General features: G+C 38.0%; 1 long non-coding RNA gene across 2 annotated transcripts; it reads right to left on the reverse strand.

Moving 5' to 3' along the window:
* Positions 1–8746: 8746 nt before the first annotated feature.
* Positions 8747–13908, reverse strand: LOC306998909. Of its 2 annotated transcripts, XR_013797692.1 has the most exons (7): positions 13692–13908; positions 12199–12225; positions 11780–11849; positions 11328–11514; positions 11042–11211; positions 9448–9548; positions 8747–9093 (listed from the first exon to the last, which is right to left on the reverse strand). It is a non-coding gene; the product is annotated as an uncharacterized lncRNA (long non-coding RNA). The 2 variants fall into 2 exon arrangements; XR_013797693.1 differs by having other exon boundaries at positions 8749–9093; positions 11042–11514; positions 13692–13904.
* Between the last annotated feature and the right edge of the window lie 242 nt (positions 13909–14150).

A 14150-nucleotide genomic window follows, 5' to 3' on the forward strand; every position in this document is an offset into this window, starting at 1 on the left:
AAAATATTCATTGGAAATTGGTGAATGATTATCTGATTGCCTGTGCAGCGTACTGACGACTATGATCATAATAGAAATAGCAGACTACCAATATTGCTAATATATTAGTATTAGTAATAATACATTTGAAAAATATTAGGTAACACTTTATTTTTACAGTATCCTTATTACATGTAGTACTGTAGTAATAACTATAAATTATGCATAATTACATGCAACTAACTGTAAACCAAACACTAATCTTAACCGTATAGTAAGCACTGTACATGTAGTTAATAATTATTACACAGTAATTATTACAGTATAACATGGACACCCTAAAATAAAGTGTAACCAAATATGACTTATTCACTACTACTAATAAATGCCTTCTAAGTGAAACCGTAGCCATTATTCCAAAACCTGTTATTTTTTCTTATATTACTATTTTTTTTTTAAATGTAATGAGTCAAATAAATATTAAAGTTGCGTCTGTAATCCAGATCACGCTGTACATGTAAGGTTGAGTTAAGGTTGCTTTGAGTTGTACAGTATTGCGAGCCGTGTGCTTTATGGTGTAGTAATCGTGTTCGTTAGGTCGTTCAGGTAATGGAAAATTCACATACACAGTCCACATCATACTCTATACAGCAGGAATAGAGAGAACAATGTTTGAAAAACTCTATGTCTGTCAAGACATCTGGGTCAGGGCCACACATGCTACGAATTAAGCTTGCATACAACATATTCAAAAAGTAGCAGCACAGTTGACACGTTTCTTGAACGCGGGTCCGTCTCTCTCATTATATCCCTTATTTCTCTCTGTGTTTATATATGGTGCACTTTGTCCACAGGCCAGACATCTATTGTCTTATTGTTGGACATCTTGAGAGGGTAGAGTTCAGTCCACTGTTTTTCCTTCTCAGTCCATAGAAAGCAATTGATCTCAATCAACAGGCCATTATCTTCAGCAGGCAATTATCCACATTGTCACTTTTGCATTTGACCCCGTGACCTCAGCAGATCACTGGGGCCTGGAGAAACCCGAGCTAACCTTCCCTGCTCCCTGTACAACCAATATTACAGAGGCCCCTGGGGGCCCTTTGCCAAAAAGGCTCAAGGAAAAAAGAAATCCATTACTGAACCAACTACCAGATCTGTGGCACAGTTACGTCTCCTGGGTAATGCGCAACAAGGACGTTGAGTGACGTCTCACAACTAGTCTCACATCGGTCCCTGTGAAACTTTATTTGAAAAAGTTTCACTTAAGTACTTGTTGACTCTTCAATATGAGGGAAATAAACAGCTGTATTACTATTGGGCACTCTGAACATTTTTGAATGATGTTGAAAGTAGTTACACCCCACATATATATGAATATATATTCATTTTAATCTATATATTTTAGCATGTCAACAAGAAGTGACCATGTGCATAAAGGTGTAAGGGAACCCTGGCGTATGACAGAAACCGTGAGGAATCAAACATCAAGTAAAGCAAAACAACAAGGTGAGGTCAACAAGAAGAAGTACAGTGTTTGGACTAACGTTGGGGCGAGTGAATGATAACAGACTTGTCATAGATATTTGGGTACATAAACAGTTACGTAGGCCTCAGTTCATGAAAGCAGCATGTCAGAAAATGACGTGTTGGAGAAAGCTGCTGACTGAATGAACCGCCTCTATGAATGTCTGTAGTGTTTACTGCCCTGGTTCAAGCGACAGAGGTGCGACCGTTTTCAGTGAACAGTAGTGACTAGCTAAGTTTGTTTCTACAATGATACATTATATTGTAGATACATTATACCATGGTAGTTATGCAGTGAGTTATGTTATTGTAACACACACCCTGTTTAGTTCCGGTCTCTATGAAGCCCCTCCTTCTGAAAAGCACACTGTGCTCTGATTGGTCGGCTGGATCAGTGTGTTGTGATTGGTCGAGCACTTCGAGTGTTTGGGAAATGTCCCATCCCTAATTACCATAACCGCCAGTTTCAACACATTACTACCTAACTCAACCAGGGGCGGCCCTTTATTCTGCGTATGAATTATTTAAATGAAGAATATTGGGACGTGTTCTTTCCCGGAAGAAACTCAAGACTACAATGGAGGCGTTTCAGGAGTTCAGAAACACTGACACTGATATAGAGAATAACTCCCACTGGAGGGACTTTTTGACTTTGTAACTTTGCAGAACTTTTTGATGCTAAAACTGTAACATTACACACTAAAGAAAGCTGAACACCTAAAAACATAATAGGCCCTCTTTAAATGGAGAATCTTTTTATGCTTTCTACTTCTCAGATATCTTGCCTGAAAATAAGGCAACGGCCATCTTCAATGGGTCTCATCTGGAGTTTCAACAGAGATTTGAACATTTACAAAGATGCTCAATCAAAAGTCCAAGATTTCAATATTATGAACTCTAAATATTGTTCATCTCCCAAGACCAAAGGATCTGAGTTGTCTGCATTCACTATTGTCCACTTGTTGCATTGTTCCCTTTTGTGTGTTCTTTATTACTCCCCAGCAAACACAATATTTGATAGGCAAGTAGATACTTTAACTATGAAAGTAAAAAAGGAAGATGTGGATGGGACTCACTGGTTTGCTTGCGCACATGGCACTTGTTTGTGTAGCCTACGTCTGACGAGAGCCTCCACGTAAATGAAAAGCAGGGCGCTTGTGCTGGCATGGCCATGGCCAGGGCTTCCTGCTAGATTACCTGAGCTCTGGCTTCCTGTTGCTTACACAGACCTTTCCCTGACACAATCAGATCTGGACACCAGTCAACACAAAACTGCTGAGTTACGCGATGAACATCGATAAAACACACAACGGTTGGAGGTTTTCACTGAATGATAAAGTCAACAGCCACTGCCAAAACTCGAGAGTTCATTTCAGATTCGTCTTTATCTGGCATTGTGCCCTGATTAGAGCTCGAAACATCCAATAAATTCCTCACGTTTCCCATCCCTAATCCTGATATATGTGGTACATGTAAATGCTCCGTGAGAGCAGATCAAATTTAGACCAAGCTCTTTTCCACAGCACTGAAGGCAAACGTTTGTCCTTGTTTTCTGGTGAGGCATTCACACCCAGAGACTGATGTAATATCATGTAAGCAAAGACATCTATCACATTTTCAGAGATCCTTTTAACTTTCTTCTGGATTACTCATTATTCTTTCATTCATCATTACTCATGTATACAACAAAACCTAAAACCTCCTTATTTCCCCAGAGCATTTCTTTTCCATACATTGCAGACTAAACTGCATGCTGTGACTTTTCTATGAACTGATCATAATGGTATTTTTTGTATATTCTCTTTTTTGTTGGGAAATATGTACACTGAAAAAGGAACGACTCCAAGGAGGGAAAATAGCACAAATATGAATGCCTGTCTTTAAACACCTTAATGGTCCATGGAACAGGACTTGGCAGGGTTGTGGCGTGTGAGTAATATCCTTCTGTAAGCATCGGTTACATTTGGGAGACTGGCAATAAATGACTCTTGTGAAATGGAAGTGTGACGGCAGGTTAGGCGAGGAGGGAGACCGTACCGTGAACATTATACGCTGTTATGGCAATGGCAAATAAGACATAATGGTGCTCTGTGTGGATCATATTTTTGAGGAAAATTAAAAATAGCCTGTGGCTTTTATTTAATACAATTTAAAGGAACAGTTTGAAATTCAAATGAAAATACAGTCACTTACTCATTCTCATGTCATGCCAAACATTTAACTTTCATTCTTCGGTGGAATACACAATAAAACTTGACACATCAAGAAGCATTATTTCAACATAAAAAAAAAACAGCAACAGTTCTTCATGTCTCATAACCAAATGCGAAAGGGAAAATTAAAGACATCGTTTTCAACTAAAAATGTAAAACTTTTTATGCGTTTTGGCCGTTTATTTAAACGGGTTTCAAAGTGTTTTCGGTAAAGGGTTTCATTAGTTTAAACGATAACGGCGTTTTGGTTGTCTGAAAACGCAAACTTTTGAAAACGGGTTTCAAAGTGCAAGTTTTTGAAAACGGGCTCCGTGTGAACAGCAAAAACGCGAATCTCTGAAGATGATGATGTCATGCACATGCGTATTATGTGTTCAGTCTATAGCGTTTCATCGCCATCTATTGGCCTGCCGTATTGGCAGCAAAATACATAGTTTTTAGTCATTTCGCAGATTTGTGTAAACAGGGATTGTTTTGGCAATGGTGTCGGCTGTACGTGGAAAACTCAAAGAAAAAAAACTTCTCCGTTTTAAGCATATCGCTATCGTGTAAACATACCCTTAAAATGTGTAAATGCACATGAGATTTTATAACTGAAGCGGGGAATGTTTTTAAGTAAACAGCTTTTTAAATTCCAGTTTGATCCGGACACAAAGCTGTTGTATATCATATGAATGTATGAACTAATGTATGGTGGTTTCATATAGTGAAGGTTAAGCTTTCATTGATAAGGAAAAGAGTAGCATGAATGTACTTCAATTTTTCTCATCTTCTTTTTTTGTTCCACGGACTAAAATAAGCCACAACACTAGGGTGAGTACATGATGACAGACTTGTCATATTTGGGTAAACTATTCCTTGAATATGACTATACGAGACTGTAATGCGGATAATTTCCAAAACTCTTCCAGTCCCCAGAGTCACATCTGCCATTAGATTCTTTTCCCAGCTGAAACTCTGAATCATTTGGACCTCTTCAGCTCAGAGATCTAGAAGACAGCACTTCTTCCCCACCTCCAGTTTATGAGTTGCTTTTTAATATCCTCTTGAAGGCCTGGGTGACGGTGAGGCGTCCTTCTCCGATTTGCAGGGGAGTTCTTGTAATCCCCGTACTTCCTCTTTTAAGCCTCTTCCTCTTGCTGTCACCCTACTGGAGAAACTATTCTTGGGAAAAGCATCTTCCTTATCCCAGCCTCATTTCCCTCTTCTCCCACAGATCTGGGAGATCTAGTTCAGAAAGTGCCTGGGGCAGAGCGGGGCCACTGGGGGACATGGAGAGGTGGACGGGGAGGACACAGCAGCGGTTGTGTGGGAGAGATCCAAAGGTCACCGACCACAGCGAGGCCACGCAAAGCACCTAACTCAAGGCATAAGACGCAAACAGAAAGCAGACCCCGGACTCTCTGAAAAGATAGGGGTCTGCTAAGGGTCAAGACATCAGTTGAGAGACCTAAGCAACATTCTTGGCCATCGAGCCGCAGAAAAAGAAAGTACGCCTAAAGGCCGCTGGCATTGTGTGTTTCTAATTTTGACTGCACATGCCATTGTGAGAAAAAATATATTCCTCAACATCTTCTCCTTACATGATAAAGCAAGGGGATAGCCAGGGATAACCTCTAATGGAGCATTACTATATTTTTCTTAAACACTTTTTGTTGTTCTGATTTAAAAAAAAACTCTCTTCAGATCCTGATAGCAATCAATAGCAGAAGTGTTCTAAATAATAAAACAAGTACATCTTCTGTGGAAGTCTCAGAAACAAAATATAAAAAATGTTCGTCCAATCATTGCATTCAATACTTGTCAACTTACTAGAGTATTAGTAGACTGGTAGGGTTGGGGTTAGTAGAATAAGTTGACATGTAATTGAAAAGTTACTTATAGTCAGTAGAATGTCTGTTGAGGAGCATCAGAATAAAGTGTTAGCAGATATTAAGCAGAGAGTCTACTAATACTTTAATGACTGCTAGTTGACATGTAATTGCAAAGTTAGTTATAGTCAGTAGAATGTCTAAAGTGGACCATTGAAATAAGTTGTTGATAAAGGTTCTTCTTGGAACTATCGATGCCCATAAATAACCTTTATTTTTAAGAATGTTGTGAGTTTGCTAGTAGGGGTCTTGTTGAGGACTCGGCTAGGATGTGAAAAGGACTTGAACTTCTAGATTGCCTGACATGGCATGAGTAATTTCCACTCAGAAGACATTTAGTCAATCATGACGTACGATCGTAAACCTTGCACCAAACATTTCTGCATTTGAAAAAAGTGAACAAGTACTGCTGATGGTTCCAATGATAACCTCCAGTGGATCAGTATGTCCAAGGTTGACATTTATTTGTGTTGATCTTTCCAGCATTGCAGTAATGTTTATCAATTCTAGCAAGTAAGATGTTTAGTATTTTATTAAAGCCATTTCGCCCCGGGTCGTTAGCACACCAATGGGAGTCAAGTTGAGGACTCTGCCAGCTTGTGTCGGTTGAACTGTGAGGCTGCCTGATATGGCATAAGTAATTTCCACTCGGATGAAACTCAGCCATCCATAACGCACGACCTTAAACCTTGCACTGAGTAAGAAAAAAAAACTTGGTTTGGCTCCAGTTCTGACTGGATCCTGTCTGCATTTCCAATAAAGTGGATTTGTCGCTGGGTGGAATGCCTTAGCGGCGGAGTCCGAGCTGCTCTCCGGCTGATAAATAGCCTTTGTGAGGGGAGGCGAACGACAGGAAGAGTAAATTTTAGCCAGGAAGGCAAAAAGAGAGGGGAGGGAGCAAGGATAGACAGATGAGGGGGAGCTATGTTATATAGCTGTGCGATGAAAGCGCAAGATAGCAAAAATTAGACTTGAGAGTTAAAATATGCTATTCATGGACATTTCCAGTTGACTATGTCAAGAGAGATCTGCATCATTGTGGGCAAACTGTTTTCCACAAGTTTTCAGGGATGCCTGTAGTGTGCTTTTACTCATTGAAAACAGTGTTGTTGTGTTGCTGTGTGTCAGAACGGCACGAGACACAGTTTTCAAATATATGTGCTCACATTCGTTCGGTGAGTGGTTTCTAAGATGTGGTGACATTTAAAATATTCCCTAAAGTCCCCTGTACTCACAGACCACTTGGCAGAATCAATTTCCTGTCATTGTTTGACTTAGGAATGCATTTCCCAAACTGAGACACTTAACAAAAATCAGAGTGAATGACATGATGCAAAAAATTATGGAAATGCATTACGCAGTTCCTGTCAATCAGCATTGGATTAGGTCCAAGCATGCTGTAAAAATGTAAACTTCACTGAATTAATAGTTTATGAACATAAATATCAATGCACTCTACCAGTAAAAAGTTTGGAATATATATATTGTTGAATTAGCTTTTTAACAATTATGATAGAGAGAAAAGTAGGAAAGGATTTGGCATGACCGTTTTCATTTGTAGGTGATCTGTTCCTCTAAAAAGGCAGAATATTCTCAAACAATGAAAATCAACTACAAACTTTTATCATGTAAGAATTCAAGCAAATACACCTCAGTATTATTGACTTATCAGTACAGGCCTCATCAATCAGAGGTTATGAGTCTGTGGTGCTCCAGAGTTTACGTGTGTTAATGGACGAATGTCTTTGAGTGGAGATGTTGTGTTGGTGTTGTGAGGAGAGAAGATGGGGGTGTAGAGGGGTCTATCTCATGCTAACTGAGTTAACTGATAGCCTCAGGGGATGTTGAGGAGGGGGGGGATGCTGACCTCTACCAACGTCCCTCCCGGGACCGGTGTGAGGAGAGACAAACATTCCTGAGCAACTCGCCGGCCAGCAAAGACCCCCTGAGAAAACCAGAGAGAGAAAGCATGGAGAAGAGCAGGAAAGGAAGAAAAATGGACACTTTCACTCTACTTCTTCTACTCGCACACATGAGCAAAGCATCCCACTGAGCACAGACACGTCCAAACGACGTCATTACAACGTCTTTGTCGAACGTTCAGAAGACGTCCACTGAGTAGCCAGAATGAAAGTTTTTGCAACGTCTTTTTTAGACGTCTCTTTGACGTTCAATGTTGACGTCCAAGTGACATAAAAAGTGAACGTTCAAAAGACGTCCAATGAAGAGTCAGCTTGAACGTCTTTTCTAGACGTCTTTTGAACGTTAACTATGGACGTCCAAGTGACATAAAAAGTGAACGTTCAGAAGACGTCCACTGATGAGCCAGAATGAAAGTTTTTGCAACGTCTTTTTTAGACGTCTCTTTGACGTTCAATGTTGACGTCCAAGTGACATAAAAAGTGAACGTTCAGAAGACGTCCACTGATGAGCCAGAATGAAAGTTTTTGCAACGTCTTTTTTAGACGTCTCTTTGACGTTCAATGTTGACGTCCAAGTGACATAAAACGTAAACGTTCAAAAGACGTCCACTGAAGAGCCAGAACGAACGTCTTTTTTAGACGTCTTTTCAACGTTAACTATGGACGTCCAAATGACATAAAAAGTAAACGTTCAGAAGACGTCCACTGAGGAGCCAGAATGAACGTTTTTGCAACGTCTTTTTAACGTTCACTATTGACGTACACATTGAACTTTTTAAATTATCATTATTGACGTCCAACATCTTGACAGGGTTCTAAATAAAAAAGTCATTTCAATGTCACCTACAAATGTCTTGAGGGCATTCACACAATTGACACATTTCTTGATTTCAGATGTCACAAATCAACTGTATTATTTTAATTGTTAATGAGGCCTGTCTTATCCTCTACTCCTATTATCTTTATTAAACCATGTTTTGGTCATCAGACCTTCATCAGTTTACAAGGTTGGATGACCACATGGTATACAATAAAACTCACTCGAGTCATAGTGAAAGCAGTGTGCACTACTGCTTTAAAATTGTAAATAAATGACCTATCCCCGCCCCTGATATGCAAATACATTTTAGTATCCTTATTGGAAATAAATGACATCTGATCTATTAAAAAGGACAAAAATATAAATAAATAGTTTGAAATGCCAATATTTTATTTTTTTACATCTTTAATGATTTAAAAAAAAAATCTGAACAGGCTGATTACTAAAACAAATTTGAAACAATGAACAAAGCAAGTGAACAAAAATATATAGAATTTTCCCTTAACTACACAAAATTTCACCACCCCTGTATGCCCTCCCCCTCCCATTCTTCTCAGCGCTGAACAGGCTGATAAATAAATACAATTAATTTAATTATTTAAACGGCAAGTGAACAAAACAATTATAATAATATCCCCTAAATTATAGAATATTTAAACCCCTGTGTGCCCTCCCCCTCCCTGGCGCATGCTTTAGGTGGTCTGCGGCATGGAGCTTGATTGTAGCCTCAGTCGCATTTGCATCCCATTTCAAGACAGCCACTGCAAGAGTTGAACAAAAACAAAAAAATATATACATTTTTATATATATATAGAAAACCAGTGTTACATTGCAATGACTTCACATACAATATTTTTTATGTGAAAACAACCAGCTGAGAAGTTCCTTATTCCTCCTGTCAAATATCAACTAAGTGGCAATACTGCACAGACCCATGGTGTGGTATATGGCAGCATACACCTGACTGAAGATTGGTTCTGTAAACTCGCTTCGCTGTATGTTAGGAAGGTGTAAGACTGCAATATTTTTGCTAACACTGACACTAGAATATGTTGAGGTAGTGAAAACAAGTGAGTTAGTGTTAAACTTAAATGACGTGGGAAACTGATGTGTACCTTTAATTGCTTCAAATGTTTTGGTTGATTCTAGAGGCAGTTTTTGCTTCTTCCCCTTCCCCTTCATGTTAAAACTCGACATTAGCCGGTTGGTGAAGAGCCTGAGGAAACAAATTCACTATTTAGAAATGACACGTGTGTGGTAATCTACAGGAACTGTAGCATGGGTGAGTGCCAAGAGTAGACTAAAGAAATGTGGTTCTGTTTAATCGATTCCAGAAAACAACAGAGTTGACCATTTTATAGCTCCAATGACATACTTTCCTGTCCTTGCACTTGTGAAATCCCCTCCTCTTTATACCTTACACATCAAGTTTCTTTGAGGACTCATGATTGCATTTCAGATAATTAATAAGCATTTAATCTCCTCCATTGTCTCCAGCTGCACTATATGGGCGGATGACAGAGGCAACTTACATTTGTTTAACTTTTTTTTATGAAATATGAAAATGGCAGTCAATGCAGTTTTCTGGAGCTTTTTCTATTTTTCCACAGCTTTCTTGTTTCGGACAGTGGTCTAGTGAATAAAGTGTATAGTATAAGTTGGTTAAGATGCGTCACATCCTCCGTCGACCAGCAAACTGTGACAATAAATGTAACGCGTTTTGTGTTCTGCGTGTAACATGTTCCTATATGTAGGGATCTTGTTAAAAATACCTGTCTAAAATTTTATGTATTCCATCTCTCAGATCTCTCCCTCCAATTCTGCTGAGTTGAAGCACCTTTAAAGGAACACTCCGACTTTGTGGGACATTAGCCTATTCAACTTATCCCCCAGAGTTAGATAAGTCCATACATACCTTTTTCATCTCCGTGCGTGCTATAAGTCTGTTTGACGCACCCACCGCTAGCCTAGCTTGGCACAAAGACTGGATGTAAATGGTTGCAGCTAGCATACTAATCCAAATAAGTGACAAAATAACTCTTTCCTATTTACATGTTGTGATTTGAAAAACAAAGTCACATGAGACACAGACATATTTTAACCGTATAAATACTGGGAACTATATTCTCTGAAGGCGAAGCACTGCTACTTGGGCGGAGTGATAACCGCAGCACCTGAGACGCGCCGCGGTGAGGAGCAGAGTTCGTTCAGAGCGCGTCTCAGGTGCGCTGCGGTTATCACTCCGCCCAAGTAGCAGTGCTTCGCCTTCAGAGAATATAGTTCCCAGTATTTATACGGTTAAAATATGTCTGTGTCTCATATGACTTTGTTTTTTGTACACTCTGTGACTATACAAATCACAACATGTAAATAGGAAAGAGTTATTTTGTCACTTATTTGGATTAGTATGCTAGCTGCAACCATTTACATCCAGTCTTTGTGCTAAGCTAGGCTAGCGGTGGGTGCGTCAAACAGACTTATAGCACGCACGGAGATGAAAAAGGTATGTATGGACTTATCTAACTCTGGGGGATAAGGTGAATAAGCTAAAGTCCCAAAAAGTCGGAGTGTTCCTTTAAAGAGAGGGTGTAACATTCCTGACATGTTAGAAAAATAATAACCTATAACAAGTTCTGACTTATATACCACAGAATAATATTTATAAATTAAATGGTGCATAAAATTATATCACTTCTAGATTGTGCATACCAGGGAGTCAAAGGCATCTTTATCTTTGAGGCGTTCCTCCTCTCTTTTAAACTCGTCCATCGTTTCTAGCTGCTCGATGTGGGCAGACGACAGGGGAGGCTCGCTTCTCCCCAGCCTTCTCACCTCGAGGTGGATGTCAACTAGCTTTGTCAAAACTTTTTTTTGAAATTCTGAAAACAAAAAGTACCACATATGTAAAAGTCTACATGTCGGTTTAAACTGCTGACAAGAAGCCAATTAGAAAATTATGCTAGTGTTATCCTTAAACAGATGTTCAAAGTTAGACCTGCTAATGCTGTATGTCCTGTTCAATTCATTTTTATAGTTTTTGATACCAGCTCTAACACTTCAGTACTTTCTTGCCATGAACATTGGAAATCGTAGGTCACTACAAGGCCCTGTACTGGCTTCATGTGCAGAGGATTGCTCTGAGAAAGACCTCCCAGAGGATCTTTGGATGGGCGTGTCATAATCTGAAAGACGAAATGTGTCTATTACATTATTGTTCGTAATATGAACATTGCTCTTGTAGCAAGTTGTGTGCCTCTGCTGTACTCAGCAGTCAGTGCAAAAAGACCAATATACTTTTAGCCATGATGATACTTGATAGAGAATAAATTAAGGTCAACCATGAAGCTAAGAATCTTAAAACCAGTTGTTAAAAATATGCACTATGACATGGCTGCTACTTTAGAACATTTACACTCTTGCCACGGTGAATTGCATTCGGAGGAATACCTTCTTTAGACAAATCGCTGTGCCTGGACTGCTTGTGTCCCATCTGGTGGCTCTGCCTGGACCCGTGGCTCTGATAATTGAATTTTAAACAATATTACTAACAGTCAATACATTTTAATGTGGTTTATAGTGAAAACGGTAATTGTCCCATCCCTATTCCGGAGTGTTAACAACTTAGGGTTAACTAATAATTGTTGCAAACTGGTACTACCAACAACATTAGTGTATTCCTGGAACTGGGCCTTAATGTATTTGAGATTCATAATAGTGGTTTCAATACTGACCAAAATAATTGTTATTGATTTTTTACATAATCGAGCAGCCCTAGTTTGTGCTCAAACCAAACTAGTTCCTAGTACAATTGATTTAGTTTGAGGAACAACATACGATAAAGGTTTTCTGCTTCAACATAAACTTACCTCTTTTTCTGTCTTTATTGCTTCAACCTAAAAAAGAGATAAAGAAGAATATTTCAAATTCTACAACTATTTTATATACAGAAATATACAGATCAGGGGCCGTATTAAAAAAAATATCTTATGACTAAAAATGTGCCAATTTAGGATAAACTCTTAAAATTAATGGGCATATCAGTCCAACATTTAAGACTTTTTCTAAGAGTATTTCAGCACATCTTAGCTAAGAGGACACAGTTAATTCTCATACTGTATTTTCAGAAACTTTGGGAATATTTATTCTCTCCCCAAATTCGTCACTAATAAAACACAATAAAAAAATAATTTAATGGGCAAGATTTTGTTTATAATATAAATGTTTTGCCATTTTATTAAAGTTTTCACATATAAGTCAAAAAAATTAAAATTTTAACAATAGTTCAAGCGTAATCTTTCTTTGTAAAAATATACGTTTTATCATCATACATATTTCAAAGGATTTGAATTGGAACAAACACTAACATCAGTTGATAATTCAACATAAAGTTACCTACTTTATTTTTGACAAAATACTATATATTTAGTCTAGTTTACAGTAAAAAATGTATGATCTATCCAAAACTATTTGTCTATTTTTGACAAATATGTTTAACGTTAGACAATTTTCGTTTACTAGTTTTGGATAGATTATAATTTTTTTTTTAGAGCATATAACGTTACATTTTAATTTGCAGTTATACGTTGCTTACAAATACATATAAAATCACGACATTTAAATATTTAAACACTAATTTTGCTGTTTTTCAGACATTATTTCATATAGCGATTAGAACAATTTAGCACATAGGCTACATAAGAATAACTTACTATTCACAGCTGGATCCAATTCTCCTCGAAGTGAAAATAATCCACTTCTGAGGTCGATTTTTCCAAGATTAACATTCTTATATCGTCACAAGACGACATAAAGTACATAAATCTGATTAAATTTGATATGTTTTATCGAGCTGATGTGGACATTGACAGGTTTTCATGGATTGCCTCAGAACATTTGCTTGAAAAGCGCGTGCTCTTCACGTGTTCACATATTAACGTTAGGCCTACAATTAACGTTAGCAGATGAGAGAACGACAGACATCTCTCTTTTTATACAGATTACATAAACAGAAAATATTTATATTAGTTTTGAATTCGATCATTTAAAAATAGACACTTATATTATAAAGATATATGCCTCTGTTTGCTGAGTTTTGTTTAAGATTAGACACGTGCTCCAGAAAAAAAGTTAACGGAGGGTCAGAATTATGTTTAAGCACAAAGTTTTGTTTCGATAAATTTGTAATTTTTTCTCACATTTCTTAAGTCTGTAACTTATGCAACGCCGGCGCGTTTGTCGACCCCGCGCAAAATGCCTACGTTTTAAGAAGTATTTCAAGGTATTAAGAGGCGTGACTTAATTCACTTCATCTGATGTCAACTGAATAACATATCAAATTAATGTTTTTTTTTGTACCTACCTGATTTTGTTCAATAAAAGCAGAGTCTCTGGATATCACCGTGTCTGCAGCCTCGCTTGATACCTTTCAGGTGACGTTGCGGTGTTGGCGTATATCGTGGCGATTCTTCTTCTTTGGTTTTTTCCTCTAACGGTTGTCGCAAAATGGTCGCAAACTATGGTCGCAAACTGTTTTAGTCAGTGCGCCACGCGGCGCCACGATGCCACCGTGCCACCCCCAGTTTATGAATGATCATGCTTATGCTATTGTTATTATTATGAAGAAAATAATAATTTTCATAATAATATTTTCTTAATATATTTATATATATACAGTTTTATATATTTTACAGGTCAAAAGTTTTAGATCGATACATTTTTTTATGTTTTTAAAATAAGTCTTTTCTGCTCACCAAGACTGCATTTATTTTATAAAAAAAAAACAATAAATAAAAAAAGCATCAGTCACTTCAATGTCACA

This window comes from Phoxinus phoxinus (assembly GCF_949152265.1).
Source record: "Phoxinus phoxinus genome assembly, chromosome: 5".
Classification (NCBI taxonomy): Eukaryota; Metazoa; Chordata; class Actinopteri; order Cypriniformes; family Leuciscidae; genus Phoxinus; species Phoxinus phoxinus.